The sequence below is a fragment of the Humulus lupulus genome, chromosome X (assembly GCF_963169125.1).
Source record: "Humulus lupulus chromosome X, drHumLupu1.1, whole genome shotgun sequence".
Classification (NCBI taxonomy): Eukaryota; Viridiplantae; Streptophyta; class Magnoliopsida; order Rosales; family Cannabaceae; genus Humulus; species Humulus lupulus.
The window spans coordinates 11,407,926-11,416,361 of NC_084802.1; the positions used below are offsets into that span (position 1 = coordinate 11,407,926).

General features: G+C 34.5%; 1 pseudogene; it reads left to right on the forward strand.

Moving 5' to 3' along the window:
* The first annotated feature begins 218 nt into the window (after nucleotides 1-218).
* LOC133805497 (cytosolic sulfotransferase 15-like) lies at nucleotides 219-1,157 on the forward strand (annotated as a pseudogene).
* The last annotated feature ends 7,279 nt before the right edge of the window (nucleotides 1,158-8,436 follow it).

An 8,436-nucleotide genomic window follows, 5' to 3' on the forward strand; every position in this document is an offset into this window, starting at 1 on the left:
CTTATTATTATTATTATTATTATTATTGTAGTTGTCACATGAAAAGAAAATAATTGAATTGAATACCTAGACTATATATATATATATAATTATATATAAAAGAGAATCGATTACTATTACCTTTCCAAAAAAAAAAAAGAGAGAGAGAGTCATTCACTACTCCTCCCTATCATCTTTAAAACTTTGTTGGGAGAATTATTTTCTTGTGCCCTTATAATATGGAAATATCAAATGTTACTAAGAAGAACAAGGAGGTAGAAATGGAGAGAGATGAGACAGTTGATAAAATTTTGGCCAAACTTGAAAAAGTTAAAGATTTAGTACGTAATGTTTATCGCTATTGTTTTGAAGGATTTTGGATTCCAGACTTTTCATTGAATAATATCTTTTCAAACTCAATTTGAGGCACGAGATGAAGATATTTTATTGGCTTCTTGTCCGTAATCAGGTAGTACTTGGTTAAAATATCTTGTTTTTGCGATTGCGAAACGTAGTTTTAATTCCAAACTATACTCGAATAATATTAGCCTTGTTTCTACTATTAATATTCATATCAATTATCGAAAACATGAAGCCAAGATTTTGAGTACCCACATTCTTTATTACCCCTCGCTGCCACCCTCCATCAAGAACTCTAATTGTAAAATTGTATATATTTGTATAAATCCTTTGATTATTTGTTTCTTATTGGCACTCTAATCATAATTTTTTGGGAATAACGTGGAACCACATCATTTAGAAGAGTTATTTGATATATTTTGTAAAGGAATACATCCATTTGGACTATTTTGGGACCATATTTAAGGATTTTGGAAAGAAAGCTTAAAAGGTCTCACAAAATATTGTTTTTGAAATATGAAGACCTTAAAAGAGACAATGTATTTTTCATCAAAAAGATGACAGACTTTTTGTGATTTCTATTTTCAGCTAAGGAAGAAAATCGAGGAGTTCAACAACAAATATAACAATTATGTAGCTTTGAAAATTTTAAAAAATTGGATGTAAACAAGACTGGTAGGCGTGAAATTGGGTTGTCCAATACTGCATTATTTAGGAAAAGTGAAGTGGGAGATTGGGTGAACTATTTAACACCCCAGCGTGGAAAGAAGCTCATCCAAGAAAAGCTTGGACAATCTAATTTAATGTTTGAATTCTAGCTAGCTATGATTTCACTTCTTTGTATTGTTTTTTCACTGTCTTAAGGCTGCAATATTTAAGGAATCAACTTGTTCTTAAGGGTGTGTCTTATTTTATGAATAAATATCTGTGGTCGTATATGTAATTTTTTTTGTTAATTGCTACACATGTATCAATTCAAATATTTTATACCACTCATATGATGGAGACTGACAGGGAGGCACTACAAGAAATTCCATTATTAGCAGCGGGGCACTCCGCCGCTAATAATGTCTAAATCCGCCACTAATACCAATCAGCGACGGGACTCCGCCGCTAATATACCGCGCCTAAAACTTTGTCGCTAATAATGATTATTAGCGGCGTACTGACACACCCGCCGCTAATACCCATGTTCAAGGCATTATTATTAGCCGCGGGGTCCGCCGCTAATATTGTTTTTATAATTTTTTTTAAATTAAATTTTAAATAAATTATTAAATTAATATTTATTAAATTTAATTATTTTTAAAAATAATTTATAATATAAATTAACTAAAATAAACATTTAATTAATTTAAACATAACTAACATTAAAATTAATATAAATAGTTTAAATATTGATCAGCCTAGTAAATATCACTATAGTTATTAAAAATAAATAAAGTATTAATTCAGTCCAAATATATAAACTAGTAACTAAAGAAAGTCATTAAGATAATATTGAAATTGTCCTCATCTTCAACATTTTGGTTTGGCTGTGAGGAGGGCGGCTGTGACGGTGGCGGTGGTTGTGGCGGTGAGGGTGACGGCCGTGGCTGTGGCGGTGAAGGAATATAAGGTGGTTGTGATGATCGTTCGAGCGTGAGGTCACCAAACAGATCTCGAGGCTGTGGCTGTGGCTGCGACCCACCTCCAACCTCCCAATATCTAACATTAGGTGGCGGAGGCTGCATCGATCCTCCTGGAAAATCGGTAAAACTAAAATGTAGTGGAGGAGACTGGGAAGAGGGTCCAAAAGTGTATTGGTTTTGATACTGAGGAGGTTGTTGCGACGACATATGTGGCGGATACATTGGGTGAGGCTGGTACAGCTGCTGTGGCGGATACTGTGAAGGAGGCTGGAACTGCTGCTGTGAAGGAGGCTGATACTGCTGTGAAGGAGGCTGAGAAGATGAACCACCTTCGGATTGTGGTGGCAAATGCCTCTGCAGAAAACTGTCAAACATTGGGTCATATAGTTTACTGGGATGCACAGTTGTCGAAGTCTCAAACGTCTCACGAATTTCCTTCATCGTCAAAGCCATAACTCTCATATCTTCATTAGGCGAAGCAGCAGTATTTGCTTGGGACTGACTTTGATGTGTAGAGCTAGAGGATGCCTTTTTTGCCTTCCCTTTCGCCCTATAACCCACTCCTCTTTGGTAGTCAGATCTCTCCCCGAGTACTTTACTTAGTATCTCGTATTGATCGATCGGGGACGAATCAACACCAGATACATTTAGAGATGCCTCACTCTGCTATTGACTTTGCCTCTCATGCTGTGACCTCTCAACCTCAGCCGCCATTTTTTCCTGTATAAAGATAACATTATAAAGGAAAATTAGAAACATTAGAAACAAGAAAACAATACTATTCACTTACATAATCTTGTTGAGCTGCCTCATTGACAAAAGATTTTGTCGATTTTCTCATATGAGCATCCCTCCAAGTATCAACAACATGCGCATCCGGGTTCTCCTATACAAATGTAAACAAAATGTTTCAAAATGTGTTATTTTATAAAATTAAATTAACATCTTCACTTACATATTGGTGACGCTTAGCTGCCAACGACTTTATGCCTTGTGTTGTTACATACTTCATTTGTCTTCTGTTTGCTTAATTTTTAGCGGAACGAGCCAAAAATCTTTCGCTCAAGAACATTTCACAAATGAGCTGCCAAGCCTCCTTAGTGCATTGGTCAGGTGGCTTAGAGAGGACATTCTCCAAATCTTCTGGTCCAGCATAATGATTTTTGAAGTGTCTATGTCTATAGTTCTTTCTCTCGCGATATCTTTCCCCCATCTCCTTGTTGAGAGTTGCCAGAACTGACTCACGTTGTGGATGACCGTCTATATTATAGTAATACTGCATTAAGAAAAAAAATATTAGATAACTTGTAAATAATGGAATTAAATAATGAAAAGTACAAGATTTGTAATTTTTTTACCCTCATACGATCAAGCACTTGTCCTTAAACTGTTGAGGTACATCAGCAAAATCCAAATAATGCCCTGGACACAAAATGGAAACTAGAGTGCCCAACATGCGAATAAAAGCTTGATCCTCCTGCCCAACCACTTTGTTGGTCACAGGATCAAGCTCTAGATCCAATGGTTTCCCAGCTTTTTTCCTTCGTTCTTCAAGAACATTATTACTAGCAGGGTCACGACCTTTTCTTCTCGTCGGTGGGGCTTTAAAATTTATTAACAATAATCAGTATTAGTATTGATGTTATATTTATCTAACAATATAATTTCTAAAAATAATTTTGATATGCAATATTTAACCTGACTCGCAAGATGTTGGTACCCTAGAAGGATCTGGCGGGTCTTGACCCCCACCATCTCCGCCGTGATAAGTAGCTATATCAGCTGACATTATACTTCAGTTTAAAATTTATTAGTTAGTAATTAGCATTAAATAGAAGTATATCACATTGAATTCATAATAATAATAATTACAAAAAAAAAAACTTCATTATATTTAAATATATAGTTCTGTTACACAAATAGAAAAAACTAAACAGAGTAATCACTATCATTTCCATCAGTAATCGGAGACACATTTTCATCTTCACAAAGCTCAAATATCTTATATTATAATTACAAAAAAAACACTTCATTATATTTAAATACATAGTTCTATTACACAAATAGAAAAAAACTAAACAGAGTAATCACTATCATTTCCATCAGTAATCGGAGACACATTTTCATCTTCACAAAGTTCAACAACCAATTCATCTTCTGCATATGCAACGTCCTCATGTTCTGACATATCAGCTTCGTCGTCACCATCTTCATCAGCTCCAACATATGCAGCAAGTTGATCAGATTGCATAATCAACTCTCCAAGGTCCACAATCAACACAAAATTTGATGAACTTGTTTCATGTACAACATCAATAACATCATTAACCTCATCAGAATTGTCTTTAATGTCCCAAATCTGTCGATGATTCACATCTTCTACAACTTTCCAATCACGACCTCTAAGTAAATCATCGAGATAGAAAACTTGCTTAGCTTGAGTAGCAAGTATGTACGGCTCATCTTTGTACCATTCACCATTGATGTTTATACTGGTGATATTATTTTCAATGATTGTTTTCTTCATTCTTGGATTTGTATTAAACCATTTGCACCGAAATAATGCCACTAAATATGCACCAGTGAAAGAAAGTATCACTACTTCTTCAAGCGTGCCGTAATAATTAAAACCTTCTGTTCCGACAGCAGACACTCCACTATTCTGTGTGGTGCGCTTTTTGTCTCGATCGTGTGCAATAAATCGAACACCATTGACTATACAACCTTGGTAAAAGGTTGAAAAATGATCTGACCTAGATGCTAAAGCTAACAGTTCATCACCGTTTTCCAAAGACCCAAGCTTGTGCAAGTCATATATCTAAATACATAGAATGATATTAGATTCACAAAATATATCATTAATAAAATCACTGTTCAAAGTTCAAAGTTCAAAGCTACCTTTTTATGAAACCACGAACGAAATTTTTTCCTATGCAAACGATCATGATCACCATCTCGGTATTTTTGTTTAATCTCTTGTAGGTGTTCGCTGTTAATTAGAATAGTGTTACGGTTTTTTATAACAAAAAACTGATAATAACCACACATGTTCTAATTTATAAGAGAATAAACTTACTCTAAATAAGGCTCAATTTCAGGAGAATTCTCAAGTATGAACTACTCAGCTATTTCACGAGTCTTATGATCGAGAGTCTTCAAAGTTCCCTTTGTGAGTGGACGACATTGAGATTGGAAAACTGCAAGATTTCGTGGGATATAAGTTGCATCTTCATTTCGATCAAGACGGTTAAATCTTGTTTCAATGCCTTTGAAATACATTGAACAAAAGGTCAAAGCCTCGTCTGCAACATAGCCTTCGGCGATCGACCCTTCAGGGCGAGCTTTATTTCCCACATAATTCTTTAATTTTTTCATGTACCTTTCAAAAGGATACATCCACCTCATAAATACCGGACCACCCAATATTGCTTCTTCTGGCAAATGTAATACCAAATGAATCATTATGTCAAAAAAAGCTGGAGGAAAAATCAACTCCATCTTGCACAATATCTGAATAAGATCATTTTGTGCTTCCTCCATATCTTTAACATTTAAAGTCCTCGAACATATTTGCCTGAAGAAATTGCACAATTCTGCAATAGTGGTCGATATAGATTTTTGAAGAAACTTGCGAACACCGAGAGAAAGTAATCGTTGCATTATCACATGATAATCGTGTGACTTCAACCCAAGAATATTTGTATTATTCTCGGACACTTTCTTCTTCAAATTTGAACAAAAGCCATCTGGAAATCTAACTCCTTTTATAAACTGACAAAACTGTTGCCTCTGCGCCGGAGTTAACACATAAGGAGCGTGCGGCTTCATCAGCTTCCCATTCTCATCTTCATAAATCCACAATGATTCTCTCACACCCATCTTTTTCAAATCATGTCTGGCATTAGTGGTGTCCTTAGATTTATCACTGTCTAAGATGGTGCCAAGGAGACTATCACACACATTCTTCTCAACATGCATGACATCTATATTGTGTTTTAATTTGTTTGTACACCAATACTCAAGCTCGTAAAAAATACTTTTTTTCCTCCAATTACCTTCATCTACTCCTCTTTTACGTTTCACACCCCCAAACTGGACATGTTTTCCTGGAACTTGCGCTGCAAGAGCATTAACTTGTTATAGTATATCCTCACAAGTAAACCGTCTCGGAGGACGTCTTCTCTCAACTTCTCCCTCGAACTCTTTGTCTCTTCTCATTCGATGAGTACTTGGCAAGAATCTTCTGTGACCAACGTAAGATGTCTTACCGATCACTCGGATGGAAGTTGTGTCCTCATTACACGTAGGACAAGCTTTGTATCCCTGACCACTCCATCCAGACAAACTACTGCGAGCTGGAAAATCGTTCACTGTCCACAAAAGGGCTGCCCGCACCATGAACATCCTGTTGGTTGTACTATCTCTTGTATCAACTCCGTTAACCCACAGATCCTTCAACTCATCCACCAATGGTCTCAGAAATACATCCATGTCCTTACCGGGTGATTTTGGCCCAGGAATAAGGAGGGTCAACATGAAATAATTGTCTTTCATGCACAACCAAGGTGGCTGATTATAGTTTGCCAACACCACAGGCCACATGCTGTATGCAAGGTTCATGTTGCCAAATGGATTAAATCCACCAGCAGCTAAGCCCAAACGAACATTTCTGGGATCCCTTGAAACATCAGGATGCTCGGCATCAAAGTCCTTCCACGCAGAGCCGTCCACCGGGTGTCGCATCACCCCTTCATCTTTTGATTTCCCGGCGTGATGCCATATCATGTGTTTTGCTGTAATCCTTGAACTGTATAATCTTTTCAACCGAGGGGTCAACGGAACGTAACGCATCACCTTGTGTGGCACTTTTTTTTCTTTCGTCATTTCGGAAGTAATCCATCTACTACTTCCGCATACTAGACATGTCTCTTAAGATGCATGCTCATTGTAAAATAAGCAGCAATCATACTGACACACATGAATGGACTCGTATCCCAACCCTAATTTTTTCAATCTCTTTTTCGCCTCGTAGTACGATCCCGGGATTTTGTTTTCCTTAGGAAATGCAAGCTTTAACAACTTCAGCAATTCATCAAATATGTTGTTAGGCATCTTCCCTCTAACTTTTAGATGCAATAACTTTGCTAAAAAGTTCAGGGATGAAATCCAATCACAGCCAGGATACAACTCCGCTTCAATCTCCTCAAATAACTCGTCATAATACTGACTCCCAGCGGGATCCCTTTCTACTTCCTCAGTTGTCGGTAAAAGGAAGTCTTCCACAACGTGAATCATCTCATCGTCTTCATTCTCATCAACCACCTCATCAGCAACAATTTCTTCCACCTCACCATGAAAAATCCACTTATCATAAGCTTGATGAAAACTCCTATCGAATACGTGTGCCCAAACTACATCCAAAGATTCAAATCTATTATTATTGCATCTCACACACGGGCACCTAATTCTTCCATCAGAATCTTTATGTTCCGACGCCATCCTCAAAAAAGCTTGCAGACCATTCCAATATTCTTGACAACCACGATTTCTCAATGTTGTCTAAGTCTTGTCAATCGCCATCTAAAGTGTTATAAGAGTGTGAGTTTTAGTAATGTGAATAGAAATGGATAACAAAGGATATTTGTTATCATTTTTGAAATCTTATGCAATATTTTAATATCTTATGCTATTTTATGATGTTTTATTTGATAATGTTATTTATAAACAAATTAATTTTTTTTCCTAAACTAATTTATTATTTATTAAAATTTTATTGAATATTATATCTAACTTTTATTATTTAATTAATTAAAATATTATAAATTAATTAAAAAATAAATTATTATTTATATAATTATTTATTGTTATTTTTTTAAACTTTTATTAAATATAATTATCAATTTCTATATTCATGTAATTTATAAATTATTATTTATTCATAATTTTTTAATTTTTAATAATAATAATAATAATAATAATAATTTTATAAATTAATTATTATTTGACTTTAAGACTAATTTATATTTTTAAATAATTAGATAAATTTTATTAATAATATTTTAAACTTATCATTTTTGTGCCGATATCCATGTAATTGATGGTTGTAGTCAACAACCATCAATCACAAACATACCAAGACTAAGAAAATAAATTAACTACTAATTAATTTTTTTGTTCTATTTTTACAAATTATAATAATAATAATAACATATGTTCAAGCAAAAAGGAGAAAAAAGAACAAAATAACATGATAAAATGCACTTATTGTTGTTTTTTTTTTCTATGCTCACTTTTTTTATTAAATAAACTATCTTAAATTTGTTTAAAAAAATTTCACAATCTAAACAAAATTAGTTTCCTTATTAAAAATATCAAGTTGCGATGAAAGTTATTTAGTAGTATAAAAGCTTTCACTTATTTGACTAAATACTTTTTTTTTTGACAAAAATTAATAAGTAGTTCAAAA